Source organism: Achroia grisella, unplaced genomic scaffold (assembly GCF_030625045.1).
Source record: "Achroia grisella isolate CSIRO2021 unplaced genomic scaffold, CSIRO_AGI_Agris_v1 utg295, whole genome shotgun sequence".
Classification (NCBI taxonomy): Eukaryota; Metazoa; Arthropoda; class Insecta; order Lepidoptera; family Pyralidae; genus Achroia; species Achroia grisella.
Window position 1 is genome coordinate 530768 of NW_026712783.1, and position 13340 is coordinate 544107.

General features: G+C 33.0%; 1 protein-coding gene across 1 annotated transcript in view; it reads left to right on the forward strand.

The window, feature by feature from the left end:
• The first annotated feature begins 12661 nt into the window (after positions 1-12661).
• Positions 12662-13340, forward strand: part of LOC131843349 (MAP/microtubule affinity-regulating kinase 3-like) — a 101993-nt gene continuing 101314 nt past the window's right edge. Inside the window, exon 1 of the mRNA XM_059191977.1 lies at positions 12662-12918. The gene's annotated coding sequence lies outside the window, so the exon portion shown is untranslated. The remainder of the gene's footprint in view (positions 12919-13340) is intronic.

Here is a 13340-nt window from a genome sequence, read left to right on the forward strand (position 1 = left end):
ATCTATTATAATAATTCTATTCTTATGTACCTACTTGAAACAATTGTTGTTACAAGGAAACAATACACCAATTGTTGTCTTTATGGAATCATGAATGATTAATTAGTAGAAGTAGTAAGTAGTATTAGTAATTGAATCTGAAGGAATTCCCGTAGGAAGTTGATATACTGGATTAACTGAAATATTGGAAATTTTGGGAAGTAGATTTTACATATTCAATTTTAAAGTAGATTTTACAAAATGCTCACGTGTCTACTAATTTGTATAAAGGCGTCGGCAGAGGTACTCGCATCACCTAATTCTACCAATAAGCAGCTTTCTTTGTAATTTGTGTTGCGGTTTAAGGGATACCTGATCCGTATTAGTACGAGTGATGTATCTACAAACGCATAAACAAGTAGACAAGAATTCTAATGTCAATTTTTTTTATTTGTTGATATAAGTACAACGTATTTGTATATTCATTATTGCACTATTTAAAATAAATGTAGAATTGGCAAACTTAATGCCATATGGCAGTCGCTATTATTTATACTCTACATTAATCTTACCATTGGGTGGAAACAGAAAGTGGTTGGAGGGCAGTAATGGGAAAATGTAGACTTTTAGTATTTACCTAACTTCAACGTATTCAATTTATTTTTAATATATGTACATGAATCGTTTAAGGTTTTATTTTATAGTATGTAGCATTATATTTATACGGTTTACAAAAACAAATCTCGGTAAATTGTTTATTCTGATCTGTATACTATTTCTCGTCAATTGTTTCGCAAGTAGCGCGTTGTATTTTGGTTGCAAATGGCGCAATACTTCCGCGACGCACGCGCAGAGAGCGCTACACGATAAATCAAATTAGTTCGGTCTACTTTTGTTAACACACTTTAAACTAGTATATATGAATCCATAAAAAAAGTGGTACTAAACGTGACAGATTAATATAGGAACAAAGAGCCAGTGAAAGATATAGTAAGAAAGGGAGTAAATAACGAGACGACTGCGAACAGCGATGGATGGAAGAGAAAAACATTATGCCGACCCCAAATAAATGTGATAAGGATGGAACAGATGATGATGATAATGATGATGATGAAAGAGACAGTGAAAGAAATATACCGATTGCAAAGGGAATCATAGGATACTAAATCAAAGCATATAACCTAGCTCCACCCAAACTAAACAGAGCTTGTACTATGGATACTAAGCAACTAATGCAAATAATATTAATTGTAAATTTATACAATATGCAGATATAAGATATAAGACTAATGAATACAGTTATAATATTGTAATGTGAGGGAATCGAACCACCTAAGAGACTAATAATTGGATAATAAGTCAGTATGTTCAACTGCTGTTAACACGGGCGTCATCGGTATGGAATTGGGGAAAGCTCAAGAAATACCGTGGGGTTCAGGAACCTCCACTACTCCGCTACTTTTTACCACCTTTTAGCAGTCGGCTGTGTTAATTGGTGCTTCATATTTTAGTAATGGTATAATTTCACCATACAACAAGTACATTAATTACAAAATTCTTGACGGCCCGTAGCATAATACGTGCTTTTTGGTTTTCGTAATAGATCTCTCTCACTCCCGAGATGCCCGCAAGGTTTCATATAATTAACATGAAACTCTTGTGTAATTCTAGAATTTGGGTGTTTTAGCTTATATACCTTTATTCGTGCTTTGAATTGTTCTGTTTATAACAATTCTTAGTATAATTTTTATGTCTATTGATCTGTCAGTCACAAAGTTGAACTTAGAGCAACTTTGTTTTATGTTATTCAGATATTTAAATGAAAATGGTTAAATTTTTGAAGGCACTACAATGACATTCGATATTTTTTGTATTGCTATTTCTTCTTTGCGCAAATGAGGCAGTAAGAGAGGAAATAACTGCAGGTACTGTACTTTAGGTAATACAAGTATTATTTCAAAACTATATGCAAATACTTCACAGTTCTCGAATTTATTATTTAACTTCCAAGCAAACTAATGAAATTCAATCGAGAATATTTTTTTTTATTTTTATGTAGAGTATTTTTTCAGCGACCGGTTATAGCGCAGAACTAGTTTCTATAAATTGCTATCAATCAGGCGTTTGTTTTTTTAACTTTCATTAGAGCAATCAAGTATTTTAGTAGAAAACTCAAAGGATTTCCGCTTGACTGGTTTCACTAGTATACACTTTCTATTACGTATTTTAATGACAACAATAAATTATTCTTATTACGTCGTAAGCACTTGCAGCGGAACAGCTAATATTTATCAAATCTAATCCGATAAACAACTATATATCCATATAGGACCTTTCGATTTCTTATGTAAGTAAATATTTTTTATCCCTACTACCGTTCGGCTAACTACGTCAGTTGAGAAGAAACTTGAACCAGCTCATTTTATTTCCAGTCTCTTACGTGAATTCTGAATAGGTTTATTTTTATTAGTTATGGTTATTAGAAATGTTTGGGAAATATGTTTTTTAATAGATAACAGTAACACGGTGCTTGCCACGGTACCTTAGAAATGTTGGTCCCAACTCTCGACTAATTCCATTATTAATAATTGCAACCTCTACCCCAAAGTTCCGGTTACTGACTTCAAATAATTGTAATATTTACTTTAAGTAAGTTAGATTTGTTTATTCTAAACTTATATTGGCTGTATAGTAACTTTTAACTGACTGCCAAGAAGATAATTTTTTAATCCAATGCTACTTTTTTTGTTTGTATATGTTCTGTGACATCTAGTACTATACATGCTTCCATATCTATACTAATATTAAAAATATGAAATTTTTTCCGTCTATCTGTTTTGTTACCTTTTTACGCCTTTTATGTAATCCGGAAGGTGACGAATATTTGTGCAGGCTAAGTATAAGTGGTAACAGCCACTTTTTTTTATATATAAGAATGATGAACATCTATAATCGAGGCGCTTCATTTCACTTGAGGATAAAAAGGAGGTAATGAAGATAAAAAATGGGGATAGAATGGGGCCAGAGGGAGTTGGTGTTCGCCATCCTAAGCTATTAGTATCGATCGATAACTGATAAAGATCTTTAATACCTCTTAACGTAAAGATGATTTTTATCTTATTCTTAATGCTGTTCCAAATTTTATAAAACAGAGGTTCGTGTAATGAAATCTAATTTATAAATACTGGATGTTACCTAATCCCTAACTAAGCCAACTGAATGAACATTCATCTGAATGGAATATTCAGATAAATGTTCATTCAGTTATATATATATCCGTATTTTATTGAGATAAAATACGGACTAAGATAGTGATTTCGTGATATATCAAATTTCATTTGTGAAAAGGATACAAATACATATATACTCATACATATTTTCGTATTAATAATAATGATATTTGAAATAATATGGGAATATGAATATGTAATGGAAATGTAATGTTTTTATTTTATAGTGACGGGAAAATATGTCGATATTATTGTGTTATTGTGTATTTAATTTTTATTATCGTAAATTATATTATCATAATATTATTATAGATATATCTCCTTTCTTGTACTACTTTTTAAAAAAGACTTCGAAAGGCGTTCTCAATTAACAATATATGCTATTTCTATACAGAAAATAATAAATATTTAACTACATTCATCATTTTGAAATACCTACGAGGCGCAAACGACCAATATTATTAGCGTCAAGTCACTCAATGGATTGAATTTGAAATTGCTTTGAACATTTTCAAATTTCCTTCACCGCGTTAAGAACTGTTCAACTCGATTAATGTACAGCTTGTTAGGTACATTTTATATTCAATCCGTGTACAATTCAAAGAACGGATGTATAGTTATTTACGGGTGCTCTTTCGGCGGGAATTAATTATTGTTTAGACCGACCGATGACGGACGTATTTGTATCGTTTATTTTCATCAAATGTTACGGTTTTTTATGTACTTGAATGGCAGACAAGTCGGCGCACCTGTTGGTAAGTGGCAACCGTCGCTTATATATGCGCTATGGACAATATGTATTCATGGGATGCATGATTCCCCTCATGTGTTGAAATATCGGAGGAATAAGATCATCCCTCTGTTATCTGTAATTTCATTGCAATATGAAAGAAACACGGCTGTGGAAATAGGATTGACAAGAGGTAGATGTTAGACGATCTATTACAAAGTCAATCACGGTTTAAACAGTGCAGTATGAGGTGCAGTGTCGGAAAAAATGGGTATCATACATACCTTTAATATATGTTTCTTCGTGGTATGTTGTTGTTTGCGTAGCGTCGAACGAACAGTGTTGTTATTGGATTGGAAATGGAAAAGTTTGATTTGAAACCGGAACAGGAAACACGGCGACATGAATAGCATGTATCCAGAGATACGTATTGTCGTTGTCGTTGGATACATATGTGTCATATGCATGCATGCAATGGTATGCTTTGTAAGATTTATTCTGGTTTGAGGGATGATATGACAGTCGCTTTATTTATGTAGCTGTTCCCGCGACTTGGTCCGTGTGGAATTTAACTTTATTTTTCTAAAATAAAAGTAGCCTAAGTTACTTTTTATTAAATCAGCTACCTGCTAATAAAAGTCCAGTCAAAATTGGTCTAGCCATTTCAGATATTAGTCGGAACAAACAGACAGACAGACAAATTACAAACAAACACTCCAGTTGTATGTATATGTATAGATTTGGATTTGCAAACAAACTGATGGTCCATTTGATTTTGTATGGTAACCGTCTCACACATACATGAATAGGATACGGATATCATGTAACACTCGGTGATACCATTCTTGGTGGTGGACTTTGATGTCATGCTTCTTTTGCAGCAATTTTACTGTTTAATCTAGACCATACAACTAAAACACTGTTTACCAAGCAGATTGACCATGTAGACGAATTTTTACCTGTGCTTGATTATTCTTTGATGAATTGCTCGTTCGTTCGCGGGCAGCCTTATGTTACTGTACGTTTTCAGAAACGACAAGTAGCGAGTAAGCACCGCGTGTTATTTCCGTAGACGCCAGTGTAAACTCGACGTTACACAATCCGTATGTAAACAAATGCGTCGATCTAATTCCGTTCGCGGCGTGTGTTCCGCGCTTTATTTTTAGTGTGTTAATTTGTATGGAGCTATTGCGCGTTGTATACATACCCTTACCGCTTTAGTATTGAGGGTGAAATTTCAATGACATAATTCAAGCTTTTTATTTGTTGTGGTACGTTAATAAAAACAGTAACTATTTAAATGTTTATTATTTATAACAAAAATAGTTGATTAGTCCGAGTTACGGCAGTGCACTTACTCTCGGCCATGTTGGTTTCGAATGGGGAACATATTAAGTGTTGCGTTCTACTAAGACTTAGGTAATACTTCGGATAATTAACATCTAGTATAACAGTCGTGATATTGTATATGTATTTTAGGTCATAAGTTAATTTAAGAATAATTTAGAATTACTGCTAAATGCAGTAGAAAAACATTACACGTTCTAATTAATATGAATGTGAGTTTCTTTATTGTTTTGTTTTAAGGTCTTAAACTGAGGTTATGAAAATTAATACATATAGTATAAAGAGATATCCACGTAGATATTACGGTGCAGAGTATTACTAGGTAATGTTAGTAAACGAATGAATAAAAATATCGTGTAATGTTATATCACAGCTGTTTATTCAGTCGGCAAACGTAAGAATTCAAGTGTATCTCGTAACTGATAAGAGAATATGTCGGTTTGATAACAGATGCGAGACTGTGGCGGTGTGGAAGATGTAATATATGTACTTACACGTGTATTGTTATGAGTGCCACGTACACTTCATGAAACACTGTTTTTTTAGCTAACTTGTTTATGTTACGCATTTTCTTATCTGCATAAGTGGTTTTGTTGATTCTTTTTTTTTTTTAATTTTTTTACTCCCAGTTTAATATAAAAGCGAACCTGCACGCGTAATATGATTTTACAAAAATAACCAGTATAATAAATGTATATAGAGTTGGTAAAGATATCGAGTCACAGAATAGAATAGAAATAGTCTCTATTCCAATAAAATTAATAAAAGCACCTTTGAAAATATAAAAGATAATAAATTATGATTAAATAATGTAATTTAGTTAAAAGTGAAATCATCTAAAGAGTCTTAACAGGCCATATAGAAAATTGAACTATTATATAAAATTCGAGATATGAAATAAAATTTTGAGATGTATGTAGAGTAAAGAAGTCCCAAAGTATATTATTTCATACACCATTGTCCATGTTTATCAGTTTTCATGGTTATTCAACCATCTACGACTTTAGTAGTACTTATTTAATTCTGGCTACATGGCCCATATTATTAAAACCTTATAAACTAACATTCATATTTTTTATATGCATATTGAATAATAACATTTTCAATTCAATTCAATTCCTTTTTCAAAGGTCGGCAATGCACTTGGAATTCCCCCGCTGTTGTCCCCGCGGGTGCTCATGGGTGGCGGTAATCACTTACTACCACCAGGTCGCAAGCTCGTTTGTCCCCTGTGCTATAAAAAATAATAATAATAACAAATGTTTGAGTTGTTCGCAAGGCTAGAGCAGTGGTATGCCGACTTTTTGTGACATAGAATAGGTACTTGCTGTAATTGTAAGTCCTATTAAACCTGTTAGTAATATTTAATTATAAGAATTCATTAACTTTTATGTTCTCTTGTTTCACTGATCGTAAGCGGTTCAACCCTTGCATCCCGTAATCGAGCCCTGGGGTTATAAATATAAACCACATTGGGGTAGAGGTCTTTGTTTCTCGGTATTCTCTGTATATCCTGAAATAAAAAGGTGTGAAAATACAATAACGTACATAAATCTAACAAATAGAAAGCAATGAGATTTTGTTGTAAGTACGAGAATATTACAATCTATTTGTAATATTCTTATACCATTGAAAATTTTCAATGTTAATATATGTGAATGTGAATATGTGGTAATATAAGTGATATTTATAAAGAAAATGTTCCATTTAACTTTATTGTTATAATTTCAAGTTACACCGATTGATACACTCATACGAGACGAGTTCCGCCATCTAGTGGTGAATTTCGGAACTATAACTCTTATCGTAATTCGCTTTTATATCTTCTTATAAAATATATCAGTAAGAGAATAATATAAATAACAAAATAAATATTTATTCATAATATAGTTAAATTCAATTACATATTTCCATATCTTACAAATATAGCAGTTTGTTGCTTCCGCTATCAGATACTAGATGGCGCCACATGTAGGTTCAGTTTAGAATTTGATCTGCTTGATGTGTCGGCCGCTTATTCGAGTTATAATTCTGGTAATCCACTTTAAGGCAAAACTTTAAAGTAGGTTTTCAAATATTTGAATTTTTTAAGATATCGTTATTTAATTTATCTTCCTAAAGCAATCATAAATTAGTTCTGAATTTAGTAACAAGTTTTAAAGTAGGTTCTCTAATATTAGATTTTTTTAAGATATCTTTCTTTACTTTATCATACTAAATGTACGACATATGAATCATGAATTAGTTCGTTCAAGAATTTAGTAACGAGATTAGTAGATAGTTTTGTAGATAATTAGATATTAGCGATCGTTTATCAGTTACGCACTTTAACACAACATACTGCTGCTGCCTACGAATGATAATTAGTATAGAACAGTTCCCAACAGTGACATGACGTAATCTGTTAATTAATTCGCGGCTATCAATAATAACCGCCTGCTGTTTATTAGAATGCTCATCTATTTATCATACACTAGCGTAACATACATATAATTAACTAGCTGAGCCCGCGTTTTCGTCCGCGTGGAACAGTGACCGACAGTCATCAAATAAAAGAAAATATTTATAATAATGTAACTGAAAAAAGTTTCATCGTTCTTAAAAAGGACGAATTTCCAGACAAACTTTCATCCCCTAAATTATTTTACCTCTTTAAGGGTAAATATTTTACAGACTGTGAATGTCATATAGCAGCCTAGAAAAAGAGTTTCAAAGTTCTAGCTTTAAAAATGACGATACTCCCATACAACTTTTCATTTGCCCCTTGTGGGAACAAATCGCTTTACTTCCAATGGTTGCGGGTTCGATTCCCCGCACGGTACAACATTTGTATTTATGAGTATGATTACAATGATTGTTGATATTGGTCTGGGTGTTCTCTATGTATATTGTGTATGTACGTACGTACGTGTGTGTACACGTATCTGTTACCAATTTTATATTGCTCATAAACACAAGCTCTACTTAGCTTGGGACTAGATGGCGATGTGTGATTGGGGCAGGGATTCATATTTTAAATTTATATGTAGATATAATTTGAATTATGACGTAATGTAATAGCGGTTATGATCAAAGTCAGTAAGTATAATGTACTTATTTATGTAACTAACATGGTATAATAATTATAGTTAAGCAGAAAACACAATAGTGGTCTAAATAATTATAAATTGAAGGCTTTAGTATAATAGTACCGTACGAATATCTTATACCACCCACACTGTTCTAAGATTAACATACGTTCTAGTATTAATGAACACATTCGCAATCTTATTGCAGTGTGCCAAAATTCAAATTACTTCAGCATCCTTATACCGGGCGTGAATAGTACCTTAGACGTATTACCTTGCTCCAGGGGTCATATTCGATTAACGACCTTATAATTTATGTAATGAGACGAAATATAATAGTGGAATTGTATGGTAGTGTTTCGTTAAATACATTAATATTGCGTATATGGAGTTGATGTCATAAAAATATACACCAAATTTGATATATGTATTTTAAGTAATTATTTAGCAATATAAGTATATGGTGAAGGTTTTTATTTTTAAATAAATTGGCATCTTCTTAGTATTATAAATATATGGTATTAGGTTCTTTTATTAAATAATTGTAATGAGTTATTTAATTTGCCAGCCTCGATGGTCTAGCCCACCACTTCTGATGGTCGTGGGTCCGATTCCTGGCACGGTGCAAACATTTTGTATCTGTCTGTTTTCTATGAATATTATGTATGTATTTAACTGTGTTTCAGTCTAGTAGCCATGGCACAAGCAGCTGCTTAGTTGGAAAACCGTCGAAATTGTACTTAAACTAAATTTGTCCACAATTTGACATGTTTTTTTTTGAATTACTCATTCACACGACGCAATTATGCGTCCTGTGAACAATTTGCGTATGTCCTCGTTTTATTAACCGACTTCAACAAGGAAGTAATCAACACGAATATTATTTTTTTTCAGTGTTAGGTGGTATAATACATTTTTACTTCCGAATATTATAATAGCTTACGCTATGTGTAACGGATGAGGTATGGTTGTAAGATTAAAGGGTAGGCATGACACCTTATTCGTCAGGAATGCCAACGCATGAGGTCTCTACTTATAGGGACAGGTTCGCTCTAATTACTAGGGCTGATTTACTCTTATTTAGTTACTCAACTAGTTGGTTGTGTTTTCAATATTTGACCATAATGAATTAGTGTTTGTAGTGTAATTTGTAGTTTGTATTCATATATTTTTTTTAAATGTAAAGTAACAACAATTATTTAAGAGGGGACGTTTCTTGCTCATTCTTCTTGTGAGAAAACAGCATTCCGATTCAATGTTAGATTTTAAAAGTATATATGACTATTCAAAAGTGGAAATTTGAGTTGAATAAAGAATTTTCTATTCTGTTCTGTTGTATCACCGCGTAATTTGACGACGTGATAACCTAGATGCTGTTTGTGTATTTTACCTCTCTTCTTCCGGTGGACTGTCAACTCGTTGGCCAACTAGTTGCATAAAAAATCTAAAAGGTTTAATGTATGCAATTTATTTTTAAATTAGAAGACATCAAACCAATCTAGCATTACTCACAAAAACGCCAACAACCGCCACAGTGCAGCACAAAGAGCAAGTCATTACACGGTCCGGCGCAGCCTCCGATGTTGGTCGCTGATGACTCACCTCCAACTGTTGTTATTCGCGTCTCCAATGTTAGACACGATACGATTATCGTTAGAAATAGCGAATTGCTCATTGTTTTCTGAAATAGTATTATTGTTATTGGCTTGAAGCGCAGGTAGTGTAATGATAAAATGAGTGATCTGTGTTGGTTTTAGATATAGTTTATTTGTTTATTATATATTCTTTTTACAAATTTATCAATAGGTATATAATAAGTACAAGAAAGATGATACAACGAGATTTCATTTGTTTTGTTAAGGTTGACCAATATCATTGTTTTTTTTACCTTAAAGCACAAGTTAGATTTTTAACTTCGGTATCAGGTGGAGGTGGAAGCAGTTGGTATTTTATTTTTATTACAAGTCGAAAATGGCTTTAAATGAATAAATAATGTTTATGTAGAGTCATGTATATATAGTCCTGGACTAATTAGTTCAGTCAACTTAATTAATAAGTTTCCTAATTAAACCTTTAACCTTTTTTTAATAAGACCTTCCTGATGTTCTACAATTTATCTAAAGTAAAGAGGAACAGTTAGGTTTTATGTTCTAAATTAATAAACTAAAAATACAAGCGCTTTCTCATTTATAAACTTTTGAGTTTAGTACTATTGTAGTCATTACATTTACTCTCAAATTATTTGTGTTATCCGTGTAACCCGTTTAAGTATATTAATAATAATTAGTCTGTTCGTAATATCTCATTTCGCAGGATTTAGCTTTTAAGTGATAAATGTTTAATTCGTCGTTAAGGACAATTTGACTGGATTTCATACATTAATCAAATCAATCATTGTATCTTACTTATGGAGGTATATCTTCCTACATATTATACTCCAAATTTTATTATTTTTCACTTGTGCTCTGGTAACCTACCATTAGCTCAAGCGAGTACCTATCCCTATTCATCTATTAACAAAAAGAAACTAGTACAGTAGGTCTATTATTCTAAAATCGCCTATTTCTTGTCTATACGTCTGGATAAAAGAAATGTTTAATTTATCAGGAAATCTACTAGCCAAGATCAGTGAACCAGAGAGTCTTGACCTGGTTCCATGGCGGCGAGCACAGTCACGGTCACGCGGTGTCGGTGCAGCGAATGTCCCTTCCGTGGTAGCATTATGTCTACCTTTTCTATAATAACCCGGGGGAAGGGATTGTTAGTAATATGGACTAGACTGTACTGTATCCCAATTGCTCTCATTACAATGTAACATGTCAGGTTGATCTCCTCGCGATTCTCCCTGGAAACCATCATGATAAATTCTTAGTGAATTTGTCACGGTGGTCTAACTGACCTGTCTTCATTTTATTATCCTCCACTGGAGCCCCACAAGCGTACACCGTTAGCACAGGCGGGTTTCCATTCCATTATCATCCATAATAAAATATCCCTAGACAATTCGCACAGCGCCATCTAGAACAAAGCTATGCAGAGCTTGTGTTATTGGAATCCAACGGGCGGAACGGAAAGAACGCAACGGAATTGAAACAATTGATACAAATACTTAAATACATCATCGAAAAATTAGAACACTTAAAAACGTAATAAAAATAACTCAAACGCGGGAAATAGCCTAAACCGGATCCGCGTCAGGTGTTGCACCACCTGACGCTAAGGGAATAAAAAATAAAACTGCAACCGATAAGCAATCCAAAGGATTTTAAAATTTGAGGGAGCCAAAAATTGTTTGAACAACTTTCTCTTTATAGCAAACGTAACTACTTTCGTTTATATCAATTAAGAAATTAATGTTCAGTTCAGTGGTATAATTATTTTCAACGCTAATTAGATGTACTGCGTTGCTCTTAAGTCGACGCCTATGTAGTAAGCTTCAAAATTAAAATATATGAACATCATACTAAATATTGGCAACAAAGTTACAAATATCTCTTAGCCTTGAAAAATAATTATTGTCAACAACTATCAAATCATAATATTGCTTCAGTTCGTCTTCCTTTTAATTATACCTTTAATTAAATATTGCTCGTTATGTTTATCATTAAAAGTTGTTTTTATTATCATCACGTACGTACGTCTTCCCAATATCATGTTTTGTATAATAATTTTGCTGAAGTTACATCAGAGAGAAAAGTAATTGTTGCAGAGAATAAATGTTTGAAAAACCATTTGAAGACATATTGCAAAAGGAACTTTATTTCTATGTAAGTATTTACTTTTGAGTTATAATAAAACGTATAGATGTGTAATGAAACTTCGTGCAGTCTGTAACCATGTTAAGCTTATTACATAATAAATAACGGACATTTCTATTATTGCCACAAACAAAGACATGTGAATATCTATGAGACACTTATTCCTGTTCAACATGAGTTATAACAAATTGCGGTTGCTTTGAATACAACATCAACTTGTTTCCATGTCTTCCATTTGGAAAACGTCGTGACTAGTTTGAATCATGACTCAGTTAACTGCCTATAAAGTAATGTAGAGATACGCGAATTTAACGAATGTATCAGTCCCAGCGGCAAATGTTCGGCGATTGTTGCAAATTGATTTGCGCTATCTTTCTCGGATTTTTCGGGTTCACAATAATTGAATATGCGATTTTGGGTGTTATCTCTAACGTCACGTGCGGTCCTTTTCTTCTTGTTACCCCCTTTCCCCCCAGAAGACTGATAACTGTGCAGGCAAGTCGGCGCCGGCGCAGCGTTGCCACCTCAGTCTCTCCACGAGCGATCCACGCGACGGACCTATCGCAGGTTCTGTTTACGTTTAAAAATAATAAAATTCTCAGTGTTGTGATATTTGAACGTGTGATACGCGTGATTGTTTTCTATGCCAAAAGGATATCAGTTTTGTTGGATTGTGATCACATTTTGTATTTGTGCACGGAATGAACCGATACCGTTGCGTCGCGCTCCGGTGATTCGGTTAATAACTCGTGGATCTACAGTGACTGTGTAATAGTGGCTTTACTAAGATCTAATACCATGTAAAGGTCACTTACCTTCATGTGAAGAGAAAATTTATCATCTTTAATGTCCTTCGTAATCTATTTATTTGTGTATATCAGAATTTCTGCTTCGTTTTTACTCTTTTATTGCCAAACAGGATATTATGTTACAGTATTGTGTTTTGTTCAAATTATTAGTTTCTAGTTGTCTGTGTTTATTGATAGTTCATTTAGTTTAGTTTTATTTAGCGATCGAAAGGTATTTCTGCAATGCACTGAAGAGTTGGTAATCGTTTTAGAATTCATTGTCCTATCGACCTTGTCTAAGGTAGATAATAATACAGACGTATAACATATATGTATGTATTATTCAATGTAATACATATTACTCGAAGGAAATACAATTAACCTTGCATACACGAAAGCGGAGTTTGCCATTTGTGGAATAATTAAATTTACATAATTTA